At 50.5% G+C, this 13,282-nt stretch overlaps 1 protein-coding gene across 1 annotated transcript in view; it reads right to left on the reverse strand.

Moving 5' to 3' along the window:
• Window positions 1-5,833: 5,833 nt before the first annotated feature.
• ATE1 (arginyltransferase 1) overlaps window positions 5,834-13,282 on the reverse strand; it is a 204,543-nt gene continuing 197,094 nt past the window's right edge. The window contains exon 13 of the transcript XR_002124030.1: window positions 5,834-5,930. The gene's annotated coding sequence lies outside the window, so the exon portion shown is untranslated. The remainder of the gene's footprint in view (window positions 5,931-13,282) is intronic.

Genomic DNA, 13,282 nt, shown 5'->3' on the forward strand with positions numbered 1-13,282 from the left:
GGTGGGGGAAGTAGATGCCCGCTGTAGAGGCTGGAAAGTTGCAAATAAGAGTGGAAGGGAAGTGGGAGAAGATGAAGAGAGAGAACGAGGGAGAGGGGAGGGAGGAAGAGGAGGGAAGGGAAAGAGAGGAGGATGTGACGGAAGGACACGAGCAGATGAGCCGCTCGTGGACCCAGGAGCAGCCTGTGCCAGCCCAGTGCTGCCCAGTGTGGTCCTCGGCCTCCCGAGCCTGCCCACAGCCCATCAATGCCGCGCTTGTGATTCAGGTACAAGCCCCAGCCCCTCTGCTGCCACTGAAGAGCTGAGGCCTCGCATCATCTGACACCCCACACGGTGGGGCGTAGGGCAAGGAGGCCGCCTCTCCCACTGGCACCAGAAGCTGCAAACAACCAAGTATCACTGCCCTTTTGTGTGGGAACAATGGGGCCCCCACGAGCCCCACCGGCCAGCGGGAGGAAGTCTCAGGACAATGAGCTCCCTTCCCCCATTTCCTAGTCTGCACAGAAACATGGGGAAGGAAGCCCGTGTTGCAAGTTCTCACTTGCCTGTTCTCATCGCCTTCGAAACCGTACGTGCCGGGCCCGTTCCTTACCCCACATCTGTCCAGTTTCCCAGCCCTGCCGACTGTGCATCCGCAGCGGTTCCCGCCTCTCCATGCCCCCACCTCATCTCGCGTCCTTCCATCTGTGCTCACAGGAAGGACCCCTCCACAACCTCCCAAGCGTGCATGTGGGTCCCTCTTGCTCCCCCTCTCTCCTGTCTTGCTCCATCTCAGGCTGCTCCCCACCAGCCGCCAACGTGGCCATGTCTATCAGTCAGCTCGGGCTGTCATAGCAGGCACCACAGGTGAGGCATGGGGTGGAGATGGGGGCTTAACAACAGACACTTACCTTGTCACAGTTCTGGAGGCTGGAAGTCCAAGATCCAGGTATCAGCAGGTGTGACTTCTCCTGAAGCCTCTCTCCTGGGCTTGCAGATGGCGCCTTTGTGCTGTGTCCTCTGCGTGGGCACATCCCTGGTGTCTCTTGCTCTCCTTAAAGAGACACCCATCCTACTGGCCCTGCCCTGATGCGCTCTTTTAACCTTAATTACCTTTTGAAAGGCCCCGTCTGAAATACAGCAACATTGAGGGTTAGAGCTTCAACATATGCATTTTGGGGAGACACAGTTCAGTCAGAACGCCTTCCTACATCACCAGCAGCTCCTGTCACCTCCCCAAGGCTTCTGAGTGCGGCCTACAGAGTCCCCGACACCACAGCCCTAGGGGACACACAGCCTTATCTCTGGTTCTGTTTTCCTCAGAACTGCTCACTGCCAGGCACTACAAAAAATATATACTTATTTGCTGTCTGACTCTCTACTGAAACACAAGCTCATAGGAAACAGAGAGTTTGGTTCAGCAGAGAATCCCCCAGTAGTTGGAAGAAGGCCTGGTACTTAGTAGGTGCTCAATAAATATTTAAGGAAGGAAGGAATATCCCACTACTTCCCACACTGCACTTTGCTCTCCCCTCCCCCCTTTGAAACTCTGAGCTCCGCTCATGCTGTTCCCTGGGTCTAGAACACACTTCCAACCCCTTCTTTGTCGGACAAGTGTAATTCATCCTCCAGCATTCAGCTCAAGGGATGCTTCTTCAGGTGCTTGCTCTGCAGCCCCGCTATGGGTCCAGTGCCCGGGTACAGGCCATCGGATTTGCCGTATTGTGTGGAAGTTATCTGCTTATGCACAGCTGTTTCATCCAACTGGGCTGGAACCACCTCGTGGGCAGAACTGTGTCTTTCTCATCTCAGTCTCTCCGGCACCTAGCACAGAGCCTGGCTCCCCAAAGCAGCATAAGTCTTCTGTGATGTGCGCTACACCTAGCTATCATGCTGTCTGTCTTCTAAACCTTTGTCCTCTCATTCATTTGTTTCGCCATCAAATAATTATTGAGCACCTACTACGAAGTGTCTTCACCTCGGGTCTGTGAATTCAGGGAGCCTGTGAACTTACATGGAAATAAATGACACCTTTAATCTTACTAACCTCAAGTTAATATTCAGCATTTCCATCAGTGATGACCAGAGGCCCCAAACCACAGCAGTGTTACTAGTACCTGTGGCTTCTGTCACCAATAGAAATCTCAGATAGTTTCATATCATAACTGTTGCAGACATTGTAAAATAGCATTTACCCACATTACTACCTTGAAATGTGGTTGTGACAGTAGTTATTACACCCATAGTGAATTTCATTATGTAATGTATTAAAAGAAGCATACACATTATTACACTGCACATTTTTAATATTTTGACAACCACTGCAATTATATTTCAATGTACTTGGTTTCCTTTGTAATCGTATGTATTTTATTATGTGCACTTAAAAACATGATTCTGAGGAGGTCACCAGGTGGCGAGGAGACCTGAGGCCCCGGGCAGCACTCATCCAGGCTCTGGGTCTCCGACAACGACTAAGACCCAGGAAATCCGCGCCTCGCAGAGCTGCGCTCCTGTGGGCGAGACAATCAACATGTGCGCACGTGAACAAATTGTGTTCTGTCACCGCACATCATGACAACACTGTGAAGAAGCTATAACAGGGCAAAGGGTGCAGAACGACTGGGTGGGGAGGAGGGGCTGTTTCAACGCTGTTTGGACGGTGTGGTCAGGAAAGGCTCGCAGAGGGAAGGGTGTCTGAACAGAGAGACCTGAGTGCTAAAACGTGAGCCGTGCAAAGAGCCAGGGGACCAGTGGCCTGGGCAGACAAGACGGCCCTGAGGTGAGCCTGGGGAGGCATGTGGCTCTGGGGCTGGAGGACGCCAGGCTGGTGATGAGGACGGAGAAGGGAGGCCGGCTGGGCCCATCCTGCAGGGCTCTGCAAGCCGGGGAAGGAACTCATCCCACGTGTAATGGGGACTACTGGAGCCATGGCCTCGGAAGAGCAGCGATGCTTCCCAATCTAATTTACAGTTGAAAGGATCACTTTGGCTGCCACGGGGAGATGAAAACGGGCTAGTGAAGGGGAGCCATTGTTCTCACCCCGCCAAGAAACAATGGAGCCTTGGACCAGCATGGGAGCTGGAGAGGGGATGAAAAGTGGTTGCGTTTGGAATATATTTTGAAAACAGAGATGACAAGATTTTTGATGGGCAGTAGCGGGGCGGGCAGGGGGAGGAGGGCTGCAAAAGCGGGATGGAGGTAACTCGCCGGCTGGGGGCCTTTGTGCTGGGTGGATGGAGGCGCCAAGACGGAGGAACCGGGAGAGGAGCAAGTGGGGGCAGCGTGGGCCCCTGGGGCTCTGCTCCTGATGGCACCCAGGGTAAAAGCCCGAACCTTGTCACCTGGCTGTAAATCCCCCACCACGTGGGCCCGTGGGCCCAATCTACATACCCGTCCTCACCCTGCTCTGCACCTTAAGGCAAATACTCTGCACCAGCCAATGTGTCTGCTTACTGTACCCCTTGTAAGCACCCACTGTCCCCCTCCACTCTCATTCCGACTCCCCCAGTCCTCCAGCTCCCACGTCAGCGCCCAGATCAAGCCCACCTCTCCCATGCAGACTTCCCAGCAAGCCTTCATGCCTCTGAAACCCTGAACTATCTGGGTCCTCTCCTCTGGTGCTCGGCACGTCCTGCCTGCTTTGCTGGTCACTTGTCTTCCACCCTCCCTCCAGGTGGTGTCAGTCCTTCAGGTCCCAGCCCAGGGCACACGGGAGGTGTCCCAGGGTTGGTCTTCATGCATCGCAGACGCTGACCCACAGTTAATCTCTGAGTGCCCTTGGGTCTGCCAACAGCTGGTGCCACTGCCTTTGCAATCTTTGCTTGGTAGTCTCCCAATGTGAACAGTTAGTTAAAAAGTACTAATTGAGTTATTATGAAATGTGACATTTCTCAGTGTCTGTGAAGTTCTGATATTCTTCTAAGGACAGTCCAGAGCCACTTCAATCAGACAACTCACGATGGAGGTCCACTTGTAGCACAGATGGATACAAAACCAGCGTGCAGCTTGGTTGGAATTTCTTAACTAGTTTTCCAGCCACACTGGCAAGGCAAAATGGGGGGTTTCCTGTTAAAGCCATGGCCCCCACGCTTATGGTTTCCTCGTGGTAAGGAGAGGGATGGCTGGTTCTCCATGTTTCTGGAGATTTGGCTTTGTTTCCTCTACTCAGCCACAGTACATGATTCTGGCAATTAGTTCTGTGCGGCACTATTTAATCACTAGTGTGTCTCAGTTTCCCATAAACGTTGCAGTGTGCTTTGCTCCCTCAGCATGGATATTTCCAGTTGCCTGCAAGATTAGAAATGTGTGGCTGGCTCTCAACATCCCACTACTGTTTTCATGGCAAAATACAACCCCTAGAATTGGAACGCCTTTAGGAGAACCTGTAAGTTCAAAACTGCATTCTGATTGTATAATAAAAGCTCCCTTCCATCCCATGTCCACCAAGCGTCCGATTCGCCACGGAAATCAAGCAGCTTCTGAGGATTAAAGATGGGACGGCATCACAGCAGCTCCACAATGTGCTAACCTGAGGGAGGCTCTCACCTGAGCTGAGATACCTGGTGTTTTGGGGTGGGACAACTGCAAACATCACCGGCTTGGTCCCCCCTTCAATTTACACCAACTTTAGTCCAGGAGATGAGTGAACTCCACCAGCCCCTGCTTCCATTTGCCATATGGAGGTATAGAGAGCTGCCAGCCTCTCATCGAGCGATGAACAACAAATGACCCCGGGGACAGGACAGAGGCCATGTGTCTCACTAGGCACAGTGGTTCTGATTGGCTCTTCAGATTTTCTGCTTCTGGCAAGCGAAATCAGCACCAGCTTCCGGAGCAGACAGAATCAGACTCGAATCCCAGCCCAAGCACTCAGCCACTTTTTGACGTGGGCACGTTTATTATCTCTCTGACCTTCAGTTTCCTCATTGGTGAAAGAGGGTTAATACTTTAAAGAGAGAAAAAAGGAGAGGAATAGATGGTTTTAAAGTTCTGAGAACCATGCCTGGCACACAGCAGTTGCTCAATAAATGGTAGCTACTGATATTATGGAGTAAGACCCACCCAGTAATTAGGAGACATTCGACATGCAGGGCCATACCGAAGGGAAGACGGCAGCCATGCACACAAGCAAGTTTAGAACTATTCCCAACCAGATGCATTTATTCATTCTTTACTGCCACTCACACCTGGTATCATTTCACGGGCCCCGTGCCTGCTGCTGTGCACTGACCTGCCAGCCCCCCAGGTCCGTGCTGTGCCCACCAAGCAGTGCGGGGCGGAGGGAAGCACGAATGCTGGCGAGAGAGAGGCATTGATGAATGTGAAGGAGACCAAGGAAGCTTATACAGGCCAGATAGGTTTTTGCAGCCTATTGATTTTGGAAGCCCATTTGCAGAACTCATTTGAGGGCTCGTTTGGGAGGACTGTGCGCAGAGCGGTGCCTGGAAAAATGAAGCAGAACACTTCTTAATTCCTTTTGTAGCTCCGCGGCCATCAGGCCATGCCAGCCCCTGCTCCATGGGCTTTGGGGCTCGCTTCCTCCATACCTCTGCTCCTCCAGCCCTCCGGGGAGCCTAAGTGGGTAGCGAAACCCTGCCTGTGTCACAGAAACAGCAAGTGTGTGAACGCACCACGGTGGCGGCTGACCAGCTACACATATTGTAAGTTATACTTAATTCCATTCTTTTCATCTGCATTTTTCTCTCTGAAAAAAAAATGTTTCTTAATATTGAGAGGTGGATAGGACAGTGAGCCTGATAAATCTTATCAACATTTTAGCCCTCCAAAAGATGTGTCAATCACAGCTTCCAGTAGAACAGTGACCCACCTGGCCATGTGTGCTGTAGTCGCCCAAAATCTAGACCTCAGTTCTTAGAATCTTCGGTATGGACGAGGCCGACTCAACTGCAGGGTAATGTCAGAGCAGTGCGGTCCATGCCAGGTTTTACCTGCACACACACTGTTGGTTAGAACATCAACTTGCCATCTTTAAAGAGGCATCCTCTCTATCTATTTATTTATTTATTTATTTATTTATCTATTTATTTATTTATCTGTTTATTTTCAGTTAACCAGACCTCGGGTTGAACCTGAACTCTGCCACCTACTAACTGCTTTATCCTGAGCAACAAAATCTCTCTTTGTCTCGCCACCACCTGGGAATGGTACCTACTACACAGGATTGCTTAACGTTTGTTTCATGGACTCTAAGGTGTGTCATTGTTGAACCATTAGTGAACTAAGAAAAAAAAACCAAAACATTGTCAACTAGACCATGACACAATGCATTATCAACCGCTTATCAACAGCGGTCAGCAGACTCTTGACCTGCCATCTGTTTTTGCGTGGCCCATGAGCTAAGAATGGCTTTTATATGTGTCAACGGTTTCTGAAAAACACAATAACGTTTTGTGACACACTATATGAAAATTCAAATTTGCAGTCCATAGGTAAATATTATAGGCTATTTCTACATACACAGGAGCACGTATGTTTACAAGCGGTCTGTGGCTGCTTCCTGCTATAGCAACAGCTTTGGCCAGCTGAGATGGAGACCAGGTCGTCTGACCCACACAGCCTCAAATATTTGCTATCCGGCCCTTTATAGAAAACTGTTGCCAGTCCCTGGCTTAGAATGTTTAATACTTACTAAAAGAACTCTTTTAAACTTATCTGGACAGAGTTGGTATTTTTAAATCATACGCCACTCTATTTACATTATTGATAAAATGAGAAATATAATTAAATTGACTAAAATATTCCTCAACCCTCTTCTCACTCTGAGCCCTATTCTTCTCAATTATCTCTACCCAAGAGTTGCCACTACCTGTGTTTTTCCCACACAACAACAGGGTCCTCCGTGCCTGTGCGAGACACAGCATTTCTGAAAATCGTCACTCTGGTACTAAGCGGCTTTTCTTCAAAGAATGCTCCTTGTTATCTCTGGGACTTTTGTCTAAGCCACTGACCCTGCAAGTACTGATGTTCATGTGCAGGAAGTAGTAACATCCACAGCTGGCTCTCTGATTGACAGCTAGGATAAACGCCATGCTGATTTTTTTAATGTTAAAATATGCATGTGTTGGGGGAGCACGCGTGTTTGAATCTATGAAATCTGAGACTCGGCACGCTGCCTGGCCTGGTGGAATATTTGGTGCATGTGAAGTTCCCCTCTGCCTTCCCTCGTCCCACTCTCACCACGCTAGTGTCCCTGTTCCCGAGGAAAAGTTGATGAGATTCTCCGATTGTAAGCAACAGAAAGCTCTGACCGAGTTAAGATATTTGGAAGGATGGAGGTGCTAACAGAACCGAAGGAAAGGCTGATTTGAATCTAGGAAAAGACTGAAACCAGATCAAGTCTGGGGATCTAAGTTCCAAGAAACAGTGGGTGTCACTTGAGCCCATTTGTTCAGGCCTGACTTGGGTCAGAGAGGCACAGCAGCCTCGAGGAGGGACCCTGACTCAGGGCTGCGAGTGGGAAGGAGAGAAGAATGATGCTTTTGGATGAACAGTCTTCTTGGGGTTCCTTGCCCTCCTTCTAGGGGTGCAGAATGCAGAAGCTCATGAGGGCTCGCAAAGCCATTTCTCCGTCCTGTTGCCACAGAAAGGAGAAACGTCATCTCGTAAATTCAAATGATGACCACAAGGCAGGCTGGCTGCCTTCCACATTCGTCTACAGCAAGGCAGGAATCAACAAGGAGAAAACAGCTTGGGTACAGGAGTCACGTGTCAGTAAATATGACTACATGCACCAGCATTACAGAGCTCCATGCAGAGCCCTCGGGGGATCAAAGAAACCCTCCTCCTGGAAGCAGCTCATACCCAGGCAAGGTGGCCAGTGTCCTTCCAGACTCAGCTCAGGGTCCCTTCTGGGTGAAGCTGTCCCTGAACCCCAGCTGGGTTAGAGGGCCCACTGTGTTCCGCAGGCAGTTGGGACTTTCCTCACTTTTCACAGTGTACCATTTCCGTTGACTGACCTGGTCTCTCACCGTATTAGTCAGGGCTCTCCAGAGAACCAACAGGATGTGTGTGTGTGTGTGTGTGTGTGTGTGTGTCTGTATATATATATATATATATATATATATATATATATATATAGAGAGAGAGAGAGAGAGAGAGAGAGAGAGAGAGAGATTCACTCTAAGGAACTGGCCCACACAGCTATGGAGAGAGGCAAGTCTAAAATCTGCAGAGTGGGCCGTCAGGCAGGAGACCAAGGGAACCACTGATGCTGTAGTTCAAGTCTGAAGTTCAAGTCCGCTGGCAGAATTCTCCCTGCCCTGGGGAGGGCAGTCTTTTGCTCTAGTCAGACCTTCAACTGATTGGGTGAGGCCCACCCACATCATGGAGGGCAACTTGTTTTATCCCAAGTCCACCAATTTAAACATAAATTTCATCCAAAACAACAACAGCCTCATAGAACTATCCAGAATAACAACTCTCATCATGTTGTGGGGACTCCTCTGAGGGGAGGAACTAGGAGAATTTTCACTTTGTTGCTCTGGTAATGATGGCCGAATCTGTGTTAGCTGGAAACAATGAATAAGAAGAAGCACGTGCCGCATGGCAGACCGGAGCTCCTGGCATTGGCTTCCAGGTTCAAGAGCAGGGAGCAGCTCCTAGGGGAACCTATCTTTACGCAGTAGGAGGGTTTTAAAGGACCACTGGGATTTGGGGCGGTAGACAGCGTCCATCCCCGCTGGAAGGAATGTAATGTGCTCAACAGCGATGTATTGGGTGTCCGTCATGTGCTGGGCGCCGTGCACACAGGACCTGCGGGGAGGCTGTCAGGCAGAGGGTGAGAGATCTGGGCACAGGGGCCGAGGCCGGCTTCTGGAAGGTCGTAGTGGAGGCTGGAGAAAGTGCCCAGTTTTTGTAAACAGAATCCTGTCCAAAGCTCTAGAAGGTCTGTTTGGCTATCCTGGCCCCAGCTTTTCACAAGGTCGGGTGGCGGGTGCCCTGGGTGGACCTCCAGGAGCTGGTCTCGCTGACTCTCTGGATGGTTCCTATGTGGAGACTGGATTAGGGGCCTAGACGAGGAGTGTGTGGGTGCCCACTCCCCCTGCAGCAGCCCCTGAAGAAGCAAAGGGAAGGAGAGCTTCCTGAGCAGGAAGGTGCTGCGCTGTGCGGGGAGGCCCGGCCGGCAGCCAGCCTGCTCGGTGGGATGAAGCGGCCCAGAATTTCCGCGGGGAGAGCCAAGAGTGGAAGCAGCCCTCAAAGCGTCTCTTCCAACTGTTTGGGCAGCCAGGGAGCACGGTGCCAGGTGCAACAGTGTCGGAGTGACCCAGGGGAGCCTCAGAACCAACACGCGGCCTGGGGGGCCTGGCCACCGGTCAGCAACACGCCGGCGGAAGCGATAGCAGGAAAGGACACTGGGGTTCCGGACAGGAGAGGGAAAACCCACATCCGCCGGGGCCCACGCACTGTGCAGCTTGTACAGGCCGAGAGACGGAGGCGCCAGCTCCTTTCCCAGAGAACACAGCATCTTTGTGACACTTCCAGAGTCACGCTGTCTGTGAGTGAGCACAGGCCCTAATCTTCGCCTGCGGTGGGGCGGGGAGGAGAGCAGGGAGCTGATTTTCAAGGGAAAAATTGTTCTATAGCACAAAATGCTACACCTGCTGGTCTAATTCAATTCAGAAGTGACTGCTTTCAATTGTAGCAGCATTAAAACTCTCCTCTGAAGGACATGCTAGTTCTGGTCTGTGTGTAAGGCGGAGGCAACCTGAAGACACGGGAGCCAGCCCACCCACGTGTGTGCAGCGTCCTGGTCCTGGGAAGCCCCCGAGCCTAGGAAAGGGGGGCGAGGTGCTTTCGAAACCACACCCTCTGGAAAGTCACAGAGTTGTTCTTTCGCCTCATGAAACCTCCTCCCAAACTACTAGTTCCTCTTTCTGTTAATTCAATGCAATTTAACCAATATTTATTGAGCACCTACTATGTGGCATGCACTGGCATGGGCTTTGGGGATATGTCAGTGAACAAAGTAGAAAAACATCCTTGCTTTAATGGAGCTTGCATTCCAGCTGGGGCGGGGGGAGTGGGGAGACAGAAATTAAACAAAGCATAATAAATAAGTGATTTATGTAGCACGTTAAAAGATGATAGATGCTATGGAGAGACAAAGTAGAGCCAGGGTGCTGGGTGGTGGTGGTGGTGCTGGAGACGAGGGCAGGAAGAGGGCAGATTTTAGTATTGAACGGGGTAGGCAGGCATCACACTGTGAAAATGCGTGTCTCAGGACGGGGCTCTGAAACCCACCTGCCTTCAGGTCGACTTCCTCCACCGGCTCAGAGAGTGGTCAGGACAGGAGGCAGGCCCTTCCTGGGAGACGCGGTGCTCCTCTGACAGACAGCTCTGGCAGAGGACTCCCCCGTGGCCGCCGAGCTTTCTCAGAGCCGCGCTGCCGTGTAGGACACCCCCACCCAGCCTGCCTGCCCGCCCTCTCTCATCTGCAGCTTCTCCCTGTTCCCGCCTCGGTTTCTTTCTCTGGAGTTGTAATAAATCTCTCACTGGCTAATCCCGTCTTGCCATCTGCTTCTTGGGGTTCTTCTTGAAGAACACAGATTGGACCCAACTGGGAAGGTGAGCTCGGAGATTTGAGCCACACGTGGGGGAGGGGGATTAGCCAAATTAGTGGTGCCACATCCTCCCAGCCTTGAGCCTTGGAGCTGTGCTGAGCATGAACATCTGTGTATATATCATCGCCCTCCTTGACTTGCTTTGATGGCAGAAGCCATGCTTTTTGGCTCTGCATCTTAGCACTTAGTACAGTGTATATAACACAGGGGTCCTCAGAAAAAGGGGACTGAATGAACGAACAAAGGCACAGCAGATTTGTGGGAGGGAGGGATACATGGATGGAGGGATAAATGGATGGATGGATAATTAATGGATTGGTTATGGATAGATGGATGATTGGATGGGTGGATGGGCGGGTGGATGTATGAATGGATTGGTGTATGGATAGATGGGTGGGTGGATGGGTAGAGGGATGGACAGATGGATGGATGGATAGGTGTGTGATTGAATGGGTATATGTATTTGTGAATAAATACATGCATAGGTGGATGGGTGGAGGGGAATGGATGTTTGGATGGATGGATGATGGATGAATGGTCAGACTCTGATCTTTCCTGAACAGCAGATCAAGGGAAGAGCAGTGACAGGCCCTGTCAGTCCTGGGAGGGGTCCTGCGGTAGCGGTGTGAATGACCACAGTCATCAGAGGATGTCATTAGCAGACCTGGAAAGAGAACCTAACATTTTTGACTCCTAGAATCATCCCTTTGCTCTGAAATGGAGCATTCGACCTAAAGTCTGACACTCCCCTCAGGACTTGTACAGACCCTCCTGCTGGAATTCCTGGATACTCTCCCTGCCGCTGTATCCACGAGCAGCCTACCCTTTTCTGTTCAACCCACACACCCACCTCCGCTGTGCAGCCGTAAGTGACCACCGCTCCTCTTCCGGCAACCCACAGCAGCATTGAGGGCGGTAGCATTACTCTTCGGAACTTTCACTTAGCATATACGACTTTGTCACCTTTATTCTAGCTGCCTGCACATATGTCTTATTTCCTCAGCTAAACAGGGGCTGTGTTTTCTGTCCCTGTCGCTCCTCCCCAGGAACCTATCAAGTGACCCTGTGGCCACTCAGTAAATCTTTGTGATTGAGCTGCAGAACCATGAAACTGGGTCACCTATAAGTTTCCATGCGAACCCTTCCTACCTAAGAATTACAGCACTACTATATATATATATATATATATATATATATATATATATATATATATATATATATATATATATTTCTCATTAGCCATCCCTGCTGTCTCAGCTTTCAGCAAAACCTGAGAGCATAAAAGCCAGTTTACCACATGCTCCCAAACGATTCACAGATTCAAAACAGCAACAAAGACTGGGAACTGACCACATGCAAAAAAAAAAAAGACAAAAAAGATTAATTGCATTTGGAAATAAAAGATGATCATCGAGAGCACAGTGATAGTATGTGCCAGTGGGAACACATTTGCAGAAACACCATATTAGTGTTGGCAGAGAACTGGATTGAAGCACCCATTGTGACATCAAGGGGCTGAGTCACGTGCCTCATAACTGGGATGGCGGCGAAGGCCTAATAATAGTTCTGTTCTTGCTAGCTCTGCACATTTGGGCATGAAAGTGTCTCCACCAGGGGTTGCCCCTGGGAAGGCTGGCAAAGAGCCAGGCGACTCTCACCTGGAGATCTGCTCAGCTTATGGGGCTTCTCAAGGGCTGGGGAGGGCCCCCAAGCCTGCGGGGAAGGGGCTGGTCAGTGGATTGACATCAGACCTGGAGAGAGAGCAAGAGAAAGCAAAGGAGAGCGAGGGAGTTCTCTCCCCATTGCTCCAGCTCTCTCGGCCAGGTGCCCCAGCCCTTCCTTGAGGACTGGCAGTCAGCTCTGCAAGGAGCAACCAGGACAGGAAATAGCAGCGGGTCCACAGCTGGGTGCTGGAAAGTTGGCCCACAGGAGGCTGAGGAGGGGAGGAAATTTGTTCTGGATGTGGGACCCAGATGGGGTGGGGGGGGGGAGAGGAGAGTGAGGCAAGATAAGAAGATGCTGTGATTTAACTAGAAAGGGAGGGATGGGGAGTGTTTGGGGCTAAGCTTCAGATCTCGCCCATCACAGCTGCGGAGGCCACCTTTCCTTCTGCCGGCGCAACGTGCACATGCTCCCCAGGCCAGCTTGCACAGGAACAGCATGACTCAGTGGGTCCATGGCCTGCAACTACCTTATCCAACACGGCAGCCACTAGCCACATGTGGCTATCGAGCACTTGAAATGTGCCTCATCCAAATTAAGACGTACTGTCTGTGCGGAATCCACACCAGATTTCAAAGAGCTAGTATGAAAAAAAATGAATGTATAATATCTCATAATTTTTGTATTGATTACATATGGAAATGATGCTATTTGCATACATGGATTAAATAAAATAAACATTAATTTCACTGTTTCTTTTTACCTTCTTAGACATAGTAACTAAAAAATTACATAAGTGGCCGTATTTGTGGCTTCCATTATATTTCCAGTGGTCAGCGCTGGTCTATATTCACCACTTCCACCTCCAATTTTCAATAATTCTGTTCAATAAATGCCGGAGGTGCAGGATACCACCGAGGACAGGAAATGTTCTGAAAACACTGCTGCATGTTAGAATCACCTGCTCAGCTCTTAAAAGCCCCCCGTTGGCTACCCCCAGGCTATGTCAGAACCCCTGGGCATGGGACCCCAGGCAACAGTGTTCTGTTAAAGCCATT

Source organism: Hipposideros armiger, unplaced genomic scaffold (assembly GCF_001890085.2).
Source record: "Hipposideros armiger isolate ML-2016 unplaced genomic scaffold, ASM189008v1 scaffold_74, whole genome shotgun sequence".
Classification (NCBI taxonomy): domain Eukaryota; kingdom Metazoa; phylum Chordata; class Mammalia; order Chiroptera; family Hipposideridae; genus Hipposideros; species Hipposideros armiger.